The sequence below is a fragment of the Lissotriton helveticus genome, chromosome 10 (genome assembly GCF_964261635.1).
Source record: "Lissotriton helveticus chromosome 10, aLisHel1.1, whole genome shotgun sequence".
Lineage (NCBI taxonomy): Eukaryota > Metazoa > Chordata > Amphibia > Caudata > Salamandridae > Lissotriton > Lissotriton helveticus.
This window is the reverse complement of record NC_136071.1, coordinates 178,570,097-178,588,058: the sequence shown is the minus strand read 5'-3', so window position 1 is coordinate 178,588,058 and position 17,962 is coordinate 178,570,097. Positions and strand designations below refer to the sequence as shown.

Genomic DNA, 17,962 nt, shown 5'->3' with positions numbered 1-17,962 from the left:
AGATGATCAAAATAGTAAATTGTCTCTCCACTTCAATGGCTCCCAAACAAATCTGGGATCCATTGTCGCTTATATGCGGATGACACCCAAATCCACCTAAAGGTATCTTCCACTCATGACATTTCAATCCTCAACACCTCTCTAAAACTCCATCCACCACTGGCTGTCAACTCATCAACTAATACTGAATCCTTCCAAAACAGAATTCCTTCTCCTCTCGACCTCACTATCTCCTCCTCGTATCCAATTTTGGACGAACAAACTGAACATTCTCAACAACAAACCTATCATTGTTGACAGTACCAAACCTCTAAGCATCATCCTAGACAAAAGGCTCAACTTACAATCCCATATCAATACCATCGCCAAGAATGTACGCTACCAACTGTGCCTTCTTTGGGGAGTTTGGTGCTTTCTTTCCTGAGCAAGACCTAAAAACCTTGGTCCAATCATTGGTTCTTACCAGATTGGACTACTTCAACTCTCTCCTTGCTGGCCTCCCCAAATCCCACCTTTCCCCTCTAAAATCCATCCTACACTCAGCAGCTCGCTTCGTATATGCGGCTAAAAGAAATTATCACATCACACCCATACTGTTGTCTCTTCGCTGGCTTCCTATCGAAGCAAGGTCCATTTACAAGACTGCCTGTATCACCCACAATATGTCAAGAAACAGTGGTTTACGTGGCAAACAATCATATAAATATGATGATAAATATACTGCGCAATGGCATTCAAAAGTGGATCGTATGGATGTCAGACAGAGAGGAGACCGAATACAGTTTGATTGAATATTTACAATTTATAACAGTTGTTCAAATAGTTTTCACATATATACAAAGAAATGGGGCTTTGTGTCCCCAGTGTGTATTGGAACCAAAAAACAGAAAAGAGAGGACTTGTGACAACAGTGATATATAGAATTTGGGTTCCTTCTTATGAGAGACGATCAATAAAAATAATAGTTATTTATCCAAACACTGTATTCAATAAACAATGCTGGTGTGGTGATTTGTTTCTCTTTTTAGTCGACGCGTTTCGAACCCTCTGCGGGTGTGGGGTCTCTTCAGGACCTAATAATGTAGGGACATCTGAACGATTAAGGAACAATATGCGCAGCCACGTGTAATTCATGAAGAACACCGGTGTGTGAATAAGGTAAAAAGAATACTCACACTGGACCCAGCCGGGTGCTCAGTGTGAGGCAGGAAGGGAAGGGCTGGCAACTGGTTGCGAGGCACGGTGGATGCCGCTGCCTGTTAACAGTGCTTCTCCTGGAGTACTGATGAGGCTGTGATTTCAATGGATTTACAAGGGGTATAACCGTGTTACCCACAATGGAGAATCTGCTTCAATGAGCAGTTTTCAACGAGTGCAGCCGCTTAAGCGTACGTTCCACCAGGCGCCTGAGCGGTTCAATGACATACAGTAACTACCCTGGTTCTTTGTGAGTAGGGTTCCCTTGTGTTTCTTTGTATCACCTACAAAGCCTTGCACACCTCCACCTCACACTATCTGGCTAATAAACTCAAAATCTCAGGAGGCTCCAGACCTTCGCGCAATGTGGAAAATTTACTGCTCAAACCTCCTACCTTCAAAAGTAATGCGGCCAGAATCTTGAACACACTTCCTCCATCCCTCCGAACCACCACCTCTTTCCAGACCTTCAACAAAAATCTTCAAATTATCCTCCTCCAAAGGCACTTCCTGGAATAATTCGACTAATTTCTTGATCCTTGCGGCCATCTAATGCTCACATGAGGTCAACTTTGCAAATATGTATTTTACTCCTGTTTTGACCGAACACTGACACCTTTTATTTTTTACAATATAAATATGCAACTTGTTAGCGTTGTAACTGAATATATGTAACTTATTCGCGTGCTCAGCCTATCTTGTGTAGCTTTCTAACTGTATATATGTAACTAGTTAGCTTGTTTAGTCTAACTTGTGTACCTTTTGTTACTTACCTGGTTCTTTTGTAAAGCACCGACACCTTTTGTAAAGTTTGCGCTATATAAAACTGCTTTAAGTAAATAATAGTGATGGAGCAGGGTTTCGCAAAAATTAAACCTGCTCGAATACCCCGATAATACGTACTAACAGTAAGTAATTGTAGAAAAACTAACGTACACACAACATGAACGTGAAACTGCTTTGCGTATGACATAACAAATAAATAAATAATATTGTAATAATACATGTATTTTGGAAGAAAATGAAGTTGCATCAATAGGCCGCATGTGCATCCGTGTTTTGCATGTTGCATCCTACTTTGAAGTAACTATTAATGCGACTTTTTGCACTAAGCTCATGCCAGGTAACATTAATGGGGACAGTGCAAGGTGGGAGGTAAAGAGTGGGGGGTTACATTATCATATAATTAATAAATGTTCATTTTAATTTACTTTAGTGTGCTGAATGAAGTAGCCATCTTCCTAAACTTAGCTAATGTGGGAGGGGGAGCTTCAAGGAGTGAATCAGTTCTGTCATGAGGCAAGACAAGACGCGCTATGCACCGCAGATGACGTAAGAAGGGTGAAGGCCAGAATGTCAAACGACTGCCAAATGTTGTACCCAGGCGTGGGACCGGAGATGCACTCTGTGGATGATATTTGTGAAAAGAAAATGTTACATTTTGTATCTTGTGTGGAGAAAGTGAGAACAAACTAAGACTCAAACCCTAGGAACTAATATAAACAATGGATTTGTGGAATTAAAGGTGAAGTCCTGGTAGTGTGACAAACGTCACCTCCCAAATCCACCAAACCTGTTGAGAGTTTGTTGTTAGATTGCAACAATTGTGGGATGGACAAGTCAATTTTAGAGTATAATTGGGGTGCCTTTAGGGGTGTGGTTAGAGCTTATGCTGGCAGGAGAGAAAGAGGGGAGATGCGTCACTGTCCGTCAGTTTGCAGAGAGGCCTAGCTGTTCCTGACCTGTCCTGATCCGTATATCCTTTGTTCCTTGATTCTGGTTCGAGGAACCCCCACCATCTCCTAGGCCGAGAGGGTGGTTTTCCTACAGACCGATAGATTTGTACTTAGGCTAGATCGTTCTCAGAATCTAAATATTGATGTAATTTGTCTCTAAAACTTTTGTCTCTCCACCTATCCATTCCATCAATTATATATTTGATATGTATTATCAGATGAAACTATTGTCTCTTCATCTATCCCCTCAGTCAGATGTATTACGTTTCGCATATATTTTTGCTGAAACTTTTATCTCTTACTCTATCCACTCCTTTATTGAATAGTCATTGTTTTGTTTCGGATGAGTTTGTATTAATTTACATATATAAATTTCTCCTTTCGTGAGATTCAGTATTTGGATTTTGTGACCAAAAACTTTACAGAGAGTCTGTGATCATTTAATGGACTAAATGGTTGGTAAGTGTTATGTTTGAAGGTCAAAGACAGGAAGACGTTTTCCAGCGAAGAATAAAGAGTTATTCAAAGTAAGTACAACAGCCACATCCAGGAGCGTCGTACCCTCAGAGGCTCGGTCAGCAACTGATCGAACCTCCGAGGATGCACACTCCATGTGCGAGTGAAACCAAGAATGTAATTACATTAATAATAACATCAGGGAAATACAGCATTGTGTAGTAAAGTATAATGATGAATCAAGCAGGTAGAAACTTGTAAAGATCAAGTTTATTCGCAGCACAGAATAAACCAGCAGAACACCATCTGGCCAAGCACGAACTGACTGCATAGGAATTCTAAGTGGAATCATAACATCAGGAACACACTAAAGTTCTACATAAGAAACAGGGAAAACAGACTAAACATATAAAGCTATTTACAACATATCTCCCTCCCTTAAATCCATAAAACAAAAAATGAAAAGCAATAGAACAAGTAATGAATGTAATCACTTTGGTAGACAGGTGGACGACGAGAACGTGCACTTCTAAAAACATTATTACTCGTAGAGACTGCCTCACCCGAAAATGAAGGTGTAGAAGTAGAGGCAGTATCACCTGAGTAAGAGGGTGCAGGAATAGAAACACCATCCCCTGAGTAGAAAGAAGTAGAAGCATCACCACTACTCACCTCCCCCCTTACGCTGGATTGAGAACAAGAATTCAAGTCACAATGGGCAGATAACATATAACCATAGCTGGAGGAGACAGAGAAAGGTAGGGTACCCTTCACAGCCACATCAGAATGAGTCTTGTACAAAGCTACCCTTCTGAAATTCCACTTCTCTCCATTGTCAAGAAGAACACAATGAGGAAAAACCCGCTTTACACAAAAAGGACCTCTAAATTTCGAAAGACCCTTAGAAAATCTTCCAGGCTTTACCGTGACCAAATCCCCCACGGAAATTGGTAAAGAAACACTATCCAAGGAAGACTTCACAGGAGAAGCTTTGTCCTGATTCCTTAACCAAGAAGGTGTTAACGTAGTTACAGGAGGACGGCCACGCATCAACTCAAAAGGAGATTTACACTCATGTTTGTGGGGAGTTGAACGATAGGCCCAAACAAGTTCTTGAACTTTATCGTTAGAAAAACAACCAAACTCAACAGACATCTGTATAATCCCCTTAATCAACCTATTGACCCTCTCACACATACCATTGCTCTGTGGGTTATACAGACTGGTCCGATGATGGTGAATTCCACACTCTTTTAAAAATAAAACCATTTCCCCAGATGTTAATTGTGTACCATTATCTGTTATTAACAGGGAAGGAAAACTCTCATCCAGAAAAACACTTTCCAAAAAGGTGATTGTAGAGTCAGTAGTGATTTCTCTGACAAAACGAACAGTGAGCCACTTAGAAAAACAATCAATAACTACAATAGCAAAACGCTGATTGAAAGGCAACTCATTTATAGGCCCAATAAAATCCAGACAAAAAGTGTGCCAAGGAAGATTCTCTAAAGAAATGTTACCTTCATTCTGAGATCCAACCACCTTCGAACGTTTCTCACCCTCCTTACAAAAACTACAATGCACCACACACTCCACAGCGTCAGCATCAATAGACGGCCACCAAAAATTTTCCTTAACCCTTCGTTGAGTGAGAGTCTGGCCCAGATGTCCCTCATGAGCTAAATCAAGTATTTTCTTTCTCAGTGAATAAGGAGGAATAAACCTGTCACCTCTCATTAAAACATTGCTATCAGAAAGAGACAATTCATCTAAAACCCTAATAAAAGGTCTCACAGAGGGCTCAACAGTACTCTCCCTCCTAGATCCCTTAATGATTAGATCAATAACTTGCTTTAATACAACATCACTCTCCATTCCTGTAGACCACTCATCAAACGAAAACGACTCGGCACAAAGAAACAAAACATCCTGAGTAAAAGCAATCGCACAATCATCTTGAGTCTCCACCAATGAACTCCCACAAATTTTGGACTGAATGGGCAAACGGGATAGACAGTCAGCCTGAATATTTTTCCATCCCTGAACAAACTGCACATCAAACTGAAAATCTTGTAGACGTGACGCCAATCTGGCCAATCTGGGTGAGCCCTTCCCAGTACCACCAGGAGCCAAAATATTTACTAAAGGTTTGTGATCAGAGCGCAACACAAATCTAGTACCCCATAAGTAGGTCCTGAAATATTAGGTACCCCACACGGCAGCAAGAGCTTCACGCTCAATTACGGAATAATTACATTCGACACAGTTAAAGTTCTAGAAGCAAAAGCAATGGTTTTTTCTTCATTCCCATGCCGCTGAAGAAGTACAGCACCCAAACCGACACCACTAGCGTCTACCATTAGAATTGAAGAACGCTTGATATCAAATGGTGTGAGAACATTAGCAGAAGAGAGTTCAGTTTTAACTAAATTAAAACAAGTTTTCTGCTCATTGGTCCATGAAAATTTCACTCCTTTTTAGGTTTCGACCTGGCGAGGGCACGCAGTGCCCCTCCCAGATCGAAAACTTTTGTCACAGTATGGCTGTTCGGACCGCCTCTGTTTCCCATTGGCTAGCTCCATAAATGGATGCTAGCCATTGGCAAACAGAGGCGTCCGTCATCCGGCGAGGCGACTCGTGGGCGTTCCTTGTATGTTTTTCTCATCAAGCCCCTTTGGACACGTAATGCGGCTGGGGGCGTGTTGTGTGTTTTTTTTTGGGCCGCCTTTCATTTTATCATTTGCCCCGACCTCTGGTGAGTGCTTGCTGCTGTCCTGCCTTCCTCCGTGTCCCTCCTCCCGCCGTCCCCCCTCCCGTTCTCCGTGTGGTCCTGCCTTCCTCCGTGTCCCCCCTCCCGCCGTCCCCCCTCCCGCTCTCCGTGTGCCCGTCCCCCCTCCCGCTCTCCGTGAGCCCGTCCCCCCTGCCCCCTCTCGCTCTCCGTGAGCCTGTCCCCCCTCCCGCTCTCTGTGTGCCCGTCCCCCTCCCCCCTCCCGCTCTCCGTGAGCCTGTCCCCCCTCCCGGTTTGTGGGTCTGTGGTGATAGGACAGGCCTCCTGAAGTCAGATGCGGTGCAGATAGTGTATGACTGCTCTGTTGTGTCTTGAGCCGGGCCCTGCCTGACTCGAGCGCAACACGTGCAGGCATTATCAGATGAGTGTTAGGTACTGAATGTACTTGTGTGTTCCTTTGTACATTCTATATGGAACTGTGGAGGTTGGGACCAGTGAGTCCTGGAAGAAGAGCGACAGGCGGCTGCGTCCGCACTTTCTTGCTGTCACTAGGGTTTATGCTATTAATAAAAGGATTTAAATAAATCCTAAGTGAACTATTTCACTTCACAATAATGGCGACGATGGCTGCATAAACCCTAAAAGAAGAACCGTCGCGTGAACTATTTTACTTCACAATATGCTCCACCTCATTAGCTGCCCGACAGTGCCACCTAATTCTGCCAAATCGACCTGACCCGACAGAACAAGGGTGTCTGTCCGCGATTAATTGTACCCGTCCTGGTGGTCCCCTTTCATTTCATTGGCCAGCAGCTGCCTGGATCATGAAGACAGGCAGAGTGCACATCGTGGCTGGGCAGCAGTGTAGTAAGTGACCAGCAGTCGGGTCGTCACTCTATAAGTAAGTGAAAGTCCACGCCGGTGCCACTTTAGTACAGCTTGCATCCGCAATTGCTGTCGGCTCGGGCTCATTTCAGTAAAGTAATCTGATCTCCTAGGCCTAAACTGTTAACAAGACTTTTCATGCATAAATAGCAGAGTGAAAGCGCGGGCGTTAGAGTAGACGCCATGATCAGCTGTGATTTGACTTAGCATATGCTTATGATATTAGGCTGCTGCTCATCCCTTTTGACCGCAGAACTGCACAGTAGAGATGAAGCCTGGGGGGGGGGGGGAGGAAAGGGGGGGGGGGGGTAGCAGTAGTGTCCGTCAGTGAGTGAGTCAGTGGATAAATGGGCACTGGATGGGCGGGCCGGTCCAGAGCTTCAATAAAGTCGAAACTACTGTCCTTGTGTCACTTGGTATTGTTAGCGCCCACTGGGTACAACAGACAGCGGAGATCATGGTGATTTTACCCCTGAGACAGGATCATGTTACAGGTTGCAGCTTTCCCTTCCGTTGCTGTTTCGCCGCCAGTCTCGAGACAGCAGGTCAGTAAATATATGGTGTGTTTATTTTAGTCTATTTGTGGGCCTGTCGTGCGTGCATGGGTGTGCTGGGATAAACTCATGATTTTTGTTCGGATAAAAAATAATTATGGGAGCAAGCTTAAATGGACGGAGAGTGCAACATATGCAAAACACGTCTCCTTTAGCTCTGTTTATACTGGCTGATACATTAGAGTTACTTACTTAAGATGAACAATGGTGCCTCAACTGTTTTATATAATCAACTCAGAAAGCGGTTTTCAGGAGTTTTGCATTAGTTTCAAGTAATTTTTAAACCTTCTCACTTCTCAATAGTTTGAAGATTCTTGTATTGTAGCTTTTTCAATATTACTGTCAGTTTCACTCATTTGCAGTTCATTGCCACTCAGAAGTGCATTGAAACAATGGCAATGTCATACACAACCAATCTGAAAACTTGGAGGTAATGGTGTAAGTCATGATCTCCTACCAGTGCATTAACTTCCTATGCTGTGAAAATGTGCCTTTTCTGGCGCAGTCACTTTGTTTAAATGGGTGTAATTTATGATATGTATAAGTTTCTATCCTCTTCGTTGCTTGATTTTGCTCGCAAGAAAGTGTCACTCATAGTTGTTGAAATGTCACTGATAATTACACTTAAATTATGAAAATGTCACACATAGCAATCTGAAACCTTGGCAGCTATGTGTGACCCTGCTTTTGTTCTTTGTTGATACTTATTTTTTGCGTCTTGTCATGTGAAGAATGCAGAATGCGTGGCTTATATCCGGCCACAGCGATTGGTCTGCCATGGAATTCTTTCCCTTTGCATTCTTGTGTGTTATTTAGGTTTGTTCTTGATCGTCCGGCTGGTGATTGTACATGGCGTTACAGATTTCGAGGCTGTAATCGGAGAAAGCTGCACCTCACTCGATATCATACCTGCCAACTTTAAAGACTAGCTCACCGTGTGAAGACGGGCGGGGGTCTCTTGCCGAGAAGTACCTACAAGCACTTTTGAACCCCACCCCACCCCGCCCCCAAGCCACCCTCCTCCCAAAACAAGACAAGCACTGGCGTTGCCAATAGGTTTCGCATTTGGAAAGTTGGAGCTATTGGTTTTGTAAATGACATTTTATATTTATATATTGTCATTTACAATGCCAATAGCTCTAACTTTTCCAAAGGCGAAACCGTTGCATTGTAAATGCTTGTTTAAGTAAGCTCCTCAATGGAGTAGTCTTACTAGAAAAGTCCTTCACAAATTTGGAATAGAATTCAATTAAGCCCATAAAGGACCGCAATTGATCTTTATCTACAGGAGAAGGAGCCAGTTCAATTGCCTCCAATAAATTCCTTTTAGGTTTTACACCATCAGCTGAGAGAGAAAAACCCAAATACTCAATCTCAGTAACAAAAAATGCACACTTCTCCTTTCGTAAAGTAAGGCCAGCTTCATCAATTCTGCATAACAAACATTGAAGGACATTATTATGTTCTTCAATGGAGTCGCCAAAAATTAATATATCATCCTGAAAATAGATGACATTCTCTATCCCTTTAAAAACTTCAGAAACCATTCTCTGAAAGACACTAGCGGCTGAAAGCAGCCCGAAGGGTAATCTAGTAAACTGAAAGGATCCTTCACCAGTAATAAAAGCAGTCAGATGTTTAGACCCCTCTTCAAGTCGAATCTGGTGATAAGCATGTTTGAGATCAAGTTTGCTAAAGAATTTAGCCCCTTTCAAGGTAGAGACCAGCTCCCCAATATTTGGCAATGGAAAAACATCTGCAACAACACACTTATTTAGTGACCTACGGTCCACACAAAATCTGATTTTGTTATCAGGCTTCTGGGAAATAACCACAGGAGAAATCCACGGGGATGCTTCCACAGGCTCAATAATCGCGCCCTGAAGCATTTCTTCCAGAACAGTTTTAACTTCTTTCCTCACTGCAAATGGCACCCTTCTTGCCTTATGCTGAACAGGGATACTACCTTCTTTCAACATAATCCTATGAGAATAGCCTTGTAATTCTCCTAGTTGTTCTCTAAACACATTGTTAAAATTTAACAGAATGTCATTCACAGTAGAATCATCCACGACCATTACGGGTTCCTCTGCTCTGGGATTTACCACAATGTGGAGATCATACTGATGAATACGACCTAAAATAGCTGGTCCATTCACAGAAATATAAACTTTACCATGTGTAGATCTGTTTTTAAAAAGAATTTCACTCTCAAAATACCCAAGAAGGTCTATTTTCTCTCCCTGATAACCAGAGGGAAAAATATCACAATCTAACAAAGTTTTTTGACCCCAGAGCTGTTTTACTAAAGACATAGGAATAATGGTCCATTTAGAACCAGTGTCAACCATAAGACTGATAGTCTTGTTGTCAATAATAAAATCAGCCATGGGAATTCTCTCTTTTGTCTTGACAAGCACAAACAGAATCCTGCAGTACAAGTAATTTGTTGACATCGCGATTCAACTCACAATACTCATTCACAACAGTCACTCTAGAACTGCTTCTATTTTTACACATCTTAGCAAAGTGACCCTGTTTGCCACATTTTAAACATTCCTTATTATTAGCGAAACAAAATTTCGCATCAGAAGTATGGGTATTGCTACCACACCTCGAACACACCTTAGGTTGTGATTTGGTGTACCGTTGACTCGTATTTTTTTGTGTAAAGCATAGCCTTTTTTCCTAACAAGAGCAACAGCAAAACTTTCACTATCACTGTTGTCACTAGAGACAACCACCTTATTGGAAATCTCAGCAACTTTAAGATCAAGACCACTTTTTTGTAATTCTTTCATACATTTTTCACTTTCCTCTACAATTTTCGCAAGTTCAATAGCAAGTTTTAAAGTGGGGTTCTTTGCAGCCCATAAACGTTCCTGTATTTTCCGATTGTTACACTGAACAATCAGTTGATCCCGAATGAGTTCATCCGTCATCTGTCCAAAACTACATTTCACAGAGAGTTCTCGCAAACGTGCGACAAAGTCATCAATAGATTCATCTTCACGCGGTTTGTTTTTGTAAAACTTAAATCTTTGCAAAACAAGATTTTCCTCTTTAGCAAATCTGGTCTCAAGTCTAGCGATTGCCTCTTTAAATTCATCAAGAGGAGATTGCGAACCAGAAGGTAAAACGAGGTAAGTATTTAAAAATTTGCTGACCTTCCTTACCCAAAGTTGTCATCAAAAGTGCCTTTTTCCTTTTTGGAGAAAAATCCTCCCCATCTAATGCCTCAATAGAATTGTAAAACATAACAATCCAATCTTCCCAGGCAGTAGAGGGATTTCCAGGTTCGCTAAGAAACTGAGGTGGGAGTGCCACATTAACTTGTTGTGACATAATTACCCATGTAAAATAAAGACTAAAATTAATATAATAAAATATATTAAAGCCAAAGGTAAAATAAATGAATATTTTGAATGAGGCTAATAGTCTTACTTATATTTCCAGCGTTGAAAACATTGAGACGTAGAAGGAAATCTCCACACCAACAGTGTTTAAAATACAGTAAATCGAAGTTTCAAATATATTGTTGTAATTTCCAGAAAAGTGCCAATGCCCGTAGGCAGTAATACCAGAAGATCGCACTGACTCGTTGAATCTCCAGAGATACTGAAGATTAAAGATGGCTGCAAGCGTGTGACGAGCAGCGTCGGAAAGGTGAAATGTCAAGTACGAAATGACGTATTTTCACGTTGTAGAGATCGCGCTAGGAAACAGGTTGCACGAGAGGCGTTAAAGGATGCTATGGCAACAGTTCAGGATACAGGTCACGCAGAGAAGCAGTAACCGTTGATTATCTCATAAGTGGCCAGATACGAGTTAAAGTCCTTGTCGCCAAAATGTAGTAAAGTATAATGATGAATGAAGCAGGTAGAAACTTGTAAAGATCAAGTTTATTCGCAGCACAGAATAAACCAGCAGAACACCATCTGGCCAAGCACCAACTGACTGCATAGGAATTCTAAGTGGAATCATAACATCAGGAACACACTAAAGTTCTACATAAGAAACAGGGAAAATAGCCTAAACATATAGAGCTATTTACAACACATTGCTTACAGAAACTATATACTAAAACCATCACAGTAAGCTAGTAGATTTCATTGCCATCAACTATTCAACTAATTGGTCCATCGAACAAGTGGAAGGAAAGTGGATGTAAAGGTAGTTAGGTGGTTTCATTTTAATCTATGTTAAAAAAGAATTGAATGCTCGTATACATTGACCACAGCGCATCAGGGATTCTGGATGAATGTGTATGGGCCATTGTAGAGTGATGTTTTTGAATATTGATCCCTGATCAATTATTGGTATCTGCTCTACATCAATAGTATAGGGAAATTTGGATTAATTTGAGCAGTGCTCAATTCATTTGACCCTTCGTCATCAGTGTAACGTTGTGAGGGCACATACCCGTATTAGTGTACTGACGACAGAGATTGGAGTCGCGGCAATAAATAGGGTGGGTGCGCGTGCGCCCAGTCCGTTTCTTTATTCGAACAGGGTGCCTCTGTAGTCTGCTACGATGGATGGCGTGCGAGAAAGCAGGTCAATGCTGCGGCAGGGTGCCACAAGAACCACTGCTTCTAAACAGAACATTCATTGTGCCTCAGAGAACTGTTACCCCGTACACTACATGCCCCGACAACGTCCCTTAAGGCTGCCACGCATATCCCAAAACCCGGGAATGGGGGCAGCAGCCAAAGGTCTTGCACGGAGGAGTACCCGTTACGAACATACCCGTGAGAGGTCCAACTATCGTTCACTCTGGCCATACCACGCTCTTTATCGTTCCTCCCATCCTGAAATTCGAGCCACAGGCTAGCCTAACATCCCCGCTCTGGGACAGGCTGAATAAAAACAGGTCCGTTACCGACTAAAATTAGAAAACCCCTTAACCAAGGTAACGAAGCTCGCTTCAAACTGGGCGGCTTCCACAGCCTGTAAGAGAGCGGCTGGAGAGAAGCACGTGCGGAATCAACAACAAACCATAGCTTTGCTTTCTATGCTGTGTACTACGATTGGCGGAAGTCCCACTCAATGCTCCAATCATAGGCTATTTTACACATCAGCAGCACCTCCCAATCCCAGATGACTCCAGGAGTATGTAGAACCGTGGGATAGGTTGTAGTGCGACCCGGAAGTATTAAAAATTACGGACAATTGACATCCGTTAAAAGATCAACACCGGACGATGGACAGTAGGCAGAATTCACGGACGGTCCGTGTAAGTATCGAACAGGTGCTCACCTGTTCTACGGTGAAGTGATTTTGCATTTCTAGTTTCATTTTAGTGAGGTGTGCTCTTTCTGCACACTGGTGTTCAACCTGGACAGATCATATTTAAAAATCATAATTTTGGTATAGCATTTTAATCATTTCTGCACAAGGACATAGAGAAACACCAATTATCTTTGTAGATGAGTAACTGAAGGAGTCATGAAGAGATATCTGTAACAAAGATCACCTACGTGCACCTAACATTCTTTAAGAAGGCAGAGCAAATAAGTGCTTCATTCAAGTGGCAGTGCATTCGCGGCTCACACTTGTTCTCTTCACGGTGCACCCAGGACGCGTGCCGAAGCTCGCCGAAAGAGACAATTATTATCTTCTCAATATTTTGCATTAAGAACTGAGAAAGTGACCTGTAGCATTGCCAACACTATGAATGCCACTACTTGCCTAAGAGACCTAGGGCTCTCTTCTTTAACTAACAAAAAGTGAAAGTCGCTCACAGTCATTCAAATCATACACTAATATCCCATGTCAAAAAGGAAGATCATCCTGGAGTCATTCTGGACTCATCTGATGATTACAGTCAGGCTATTCCTGCAATTATCTGGGGGAAGTCATCCTGAAGTATGCCTGTAGGACAAAAAATGTAAATGTGATGACGAACCTAGACTCATCACAAAAACTACAGTAGGATGGTGTTCTGATGACTTCTACTGGCAGGGAGTGATTACCTTTTACAACTCCACGAATACTAATTGACAACTTCAGGATGAGAGAGAATTACTCCAGGATGGGTTCTAGCTAATTTAAGGATGACTGTCAATTATTCCAGGATGATCCTCTAACCGCTCCAGGATGGAAGTGGATTACTCTGGAATGATCCCATGACAATTTCTGGATGAGTGTGGATTATTCCTGGATGACCCTATGACAGCTTCAGGATGGCTATTGATTACATCAGAATGGCCCCATTATATTTTCAGAATGAGTGTTGATTACTCTAGAATGACGTGGTGAAAGGGAGGCATGTTTTTGTCCTTGATATTTGGATTTAAGCGGGGACTCCAAGACAAGTTAATTTTCACGGTCTGATGCGTCATTTTTAGTTGTGGATTTTTGATGAAGGACACTAGCCATCCCTGCTAAAAGGGCCAGGTTTTCAAGTTTCTGCAAATTCATCCGCGAACTTGCATCACCAGGCTGAGAAGTTGTGCTTTGTTACAAACCCTTATATAATCCAGTCCACTCTGCTTGGCTTTTTTGTCCTTGCATCTTTTCTCTGCAATTTCTTCCTCTTGTAGTTCGCGTAACACCCTCTTAAGTCTACCAGCGCTTCCCCGATTGCCACAGTCCATTAACATCTGCTTTTTCTCCAGTGCCCTTTGAAGTAACACCTGTTTTAGACCCTCTGTTGTGCCAGAATAGCTTGCAATTATCTCTTGATAAATATCCTGAATCATTAGACAGTTTCTTCACTAAAAAAAGCAAGAGAAAAAAATATATATTTACATATAAACTTCAAAACAGAAAAGAACACATTGACCACTTGCAATATATCTTCACGCTCTAGCCATAATATATGAATAAAGAGGTATTGATAATAAAGGACAAATGTACAATCTATCCATAACCAAGTAAGTAAGTTTTCCTTAATAGACAGTACACATTGTAAGCCTGAACTTGAACCTCCTGAAAAAAGTTGCCTAATAAAATAGTTTATCCAAAAATGGCTACCTTATAGTAGTGTCACAAGCTAAACGTTTCAGTCCTTTTCATAAGTGTTACATTTGTCTCTGGAGAGCAATCCAAGGCATATGTGGGGACATGCATGTTCATTTTTACTGTCCATTATTGGATTAATCACAAATGTAGGTCTTTACTGAAACAGGTTGGTAATTTGTACCGTTATCCTGCAGTTGCAAACTTATTATAAAGGTTTACTTATTGTGCTTACCAGATGATTGGAACAGAATCATAGCTTTAACCCCTTCTGCGGTCATTACGAGCTGAGCTCGTCATGAGTTGTGCCGCTCGCACGCTGATGACGAGCTCAGCTCGTCATGTAACGCGGCTTTTTGAAAAAAGCAGCGCAGCACAAAAATAGCGGCCGCACGCATGCGGTTAAAATCTCTCTCTTCGGTGATAGGCCGACCAGCTTCATCTACATTTTCGACCAGCCATTTACAAAGAACTTCCCCGGGATTGTCCAAAAGCAGGAAGTCACCATCTTTTCGAACACACACAGACTGATCGCAAGTGAAAAACAGGACGTTGAATGAAGCCATGATTATGTCCTGCTAGATATAAAAATCAGGAATTAGTTTGTGTGTGGTTTAAGTTTCAGAGGTAAAATACAAAGCATATCAAACTGATTAACAGATTTAATTGGAGAAAAGCACCCCAAAAGGTACACGGACCTGGTGCAATTTCTATCTAATATGCCTAGATGTTGGACTACAAAGAAGTGTTTGAGCATGCACTGAAGGCCATTGAGGAAATTACCTAATAATCAACTTTATTTTTGGAGAGCCAGAGTGTATGCTTAGGTCTTGCTGCTCAGGACAAATAGTAATAGCAAAGTAGAGGCATTATGAGAGAAATAGAAGAACTATAAATAAGTGATCTTTCACACTGGGGTTTGTGACAGGAAATCGAGTTACCTATCCCCACAGATGCATAGAGAGTCAGATGCCTGCGACCCTCTGCCCACCGGCACCCCCCAACATGAAAGGACATGCCTTAAAAATTCAATAGGTTTCACCTTTTATTAAGCTAAAGATATTAGCTTTGCTAGTAGTATTGTACGTTAATTGTGCAATATGTAATGGCTTTATAAATTAAACAAAAGGCATTACAATGGCAAATACATAAAGCAAAAGCATTGGCATAGCCAATAGGTCTCCCCTCTGGGACCTTATAAGTGTTTTGCCAGAGGTGTTTGGAAGTTTGGTAAGAGATGCAATTTAACATAAAGGGATCCCATACCTCGTTGACACATGCAGTACCCGCAGTTCAAACGAGAAGAGGGCATGGGGAAACCTCTTATAAGATCGCAATCAATGGGGAAGGCACGAGTTACTGCAACTTGTGCGTGCTTTAACCTTATAAATATTTAACACATGATTCGAGGCAGTTGAATGCTAGAAGCGAGAGAGCGCGAAGGAGAGAGAGAGAGAGCGCGAAAGAGAGAGAGAGAATAGGAAATATTAATGTGATTTATCTCAGGGCTCGATCCCTCTGCCTCAGTACTTTAGCAGTAGGTCAGGTTGTAACTGGATAATATATGGCTGGGATCGATAGTTGCAGATGTAACAAGACCTGCTTCATTTTTACAGATATCTTAGCGGTCAAGGTAAATTAGCGCAAACAGGGAATACGTAATTGGCCCCGTCTCAATAATATATACAAACGAGTTAAAAACATTGCATGCACATGGAACGAAACCAGAATGATAGCCTGTTTTGCAAAAGTAGATATTGCAAGATGTAGGAATGCGTCGGACTACGTTTCCTAAATAGGGCGTAAACCTCAATCGCCACAGGCAACCAGGCCTTTCAATTACACAAATAGCAAACAAAATAAGGAACCAGCATTACAACGGCTAAGTTATTTGAAGCATTTATCCTTATGCTTTGAAACGCATCCATGAAAACTGCCAGTGTTTTAGAAGATGTGCTGCTCTGCACACTACACAGCTTGGGGAACGTGACCAGAATTCATCAATAGAGCACACATTCATTTAGTAATGAAAGCTCACTACAAGTTGCAAGGACACAAGTAATGCTCAACAATATACAATATTCACATAAATAAATGTGTTTAGCCTTCTTTGATTGACAACTTTTCAGTAGATCGAAAACTGTTCCATTTGGTCGAGAATCTTGAATACACGTAGGTGCACTTGGAACCAACATGGGACCTACAATATACGGGCAGTAATTTATTTTTCCTTACGGCGAAGAACTTGCTGTAAAACGCATTTTTTAGGCTTTTTGCAATTTTCCACAACTTACACAGGCACGCACTACGTCACACATACACAAAAATACACATGCTCAAACACAAAAAGTGCATGTTCAACAAGCAGGCAGGCTGATACAGACAAACATCAAACACACATAATACACACACATTGCAACGCAGGCATTCATTTTAACACGTACGAAGCACACACATGCAGGGAGCTGCGTCTGAATTTGCGCCCTTAATGAAAACTCGTGCTTTCGGAAGCTGGTCTGGGACGGAAATTGAGCAGCTGGGACCGAGAGCGGAGGATCGATGCTGCTCTTTTTTAACAGCTGCAGCACTTACCTGAGTATACGCTGGAATCGATGAAGGAAGTGGAGTTAGAAAAATAAAGAGACCGATGCCAATCCACCTGTCCCTTTAATGGCCATTGCACTCACGGCAGCCTTCGTTCTTGCCGCAGAACAATGACGTCACTTCCGGCGCTCGCGGATGTGCGTAGGCTTTTGCTAGAGGAATCCACCGGCTTCCGGTATATGAAAAGGTGAGAGAGCTGCTCTCCATTGAGGATCTGCGGTTCGAGTCCCAGCCAGCCGGCAGACTGATGGTTTACAGTAGGTGATTTTGGCAATGTGTTCGAGGCAGCTGTGCTTTTTAAAAATGTATTTTAGTATTGTGATGGAGTGAATTCGGCAGTCACCATGACGACAAAGCTTGTTTTCCTTTGCAACACCTATTCCTCGGGCCATGAGCAGGTCTGTCCGCAGTTGTTTAAAGAGTCTAACAATCGTATTCCACTAAACTATGTGTTTATGGAAATACTCTATGAAGGAAGTGCAGCCTGGGGGTACAGAAAGTATCATATCACAGCAGCGCCTCCCGGCATTCCGCATTCATAAAAAGTTTGGTGGTTTGTAGGGCTTTTGGATTTTAGGGCGTACATGGTCATTTTAGGGTTGAGGGTGGGTTTGTGTTTTGGGGGGCCAGGTGTAATTTAAGGGTTTAGAGCATGTTTGGGTTTGGGGTGTGAGGGTTAATTTTAGGGTTTAGGGTGTGTTTGAGTTTTAGGGTACAAGGGTTAATATTAGGGTTTAGGGTGTGTTTGTGTTTGGTGTGCAAGGGTTAATTTGGGGGTCAGGGTGTGTTTGGGTTTTGGGGTGCAAGGGTTAATTTGGGGGTTCAGGTTGTTTGGGTTT

The 17,962-nt window shown here is 42.2% G+C and overlaps 1 protein-coding gene across 4 annotated transcripts in view; it reads left to right on the top strand.

The window, feature by feature from the left end:
- The first annotated feature begins 17,197 nt into the window (after positions 1-17,197).
- RNF216 (ring finger protein 216) overlaps positions 17,198-17,962 on the top strand; it is an 853,926-nt gene continuing 853,161 nt past the window's right edge. Inside the window, exon 1 of one of the 4 annotated variants that reach the window (XM_078665045.1) lies at positions 17,198-17,310. The gene's annotated coding sequence lies outside the window, so the exon portion shown is untranslated. Of the gene's footprint in view, positions 17,385-17,962 lie in introns of all 4 variants that reach the window. The other 3 variants (XM_078665046.1, XM_078665043.1, XM_078665044.1) reach the window with 3 other exon arrangements.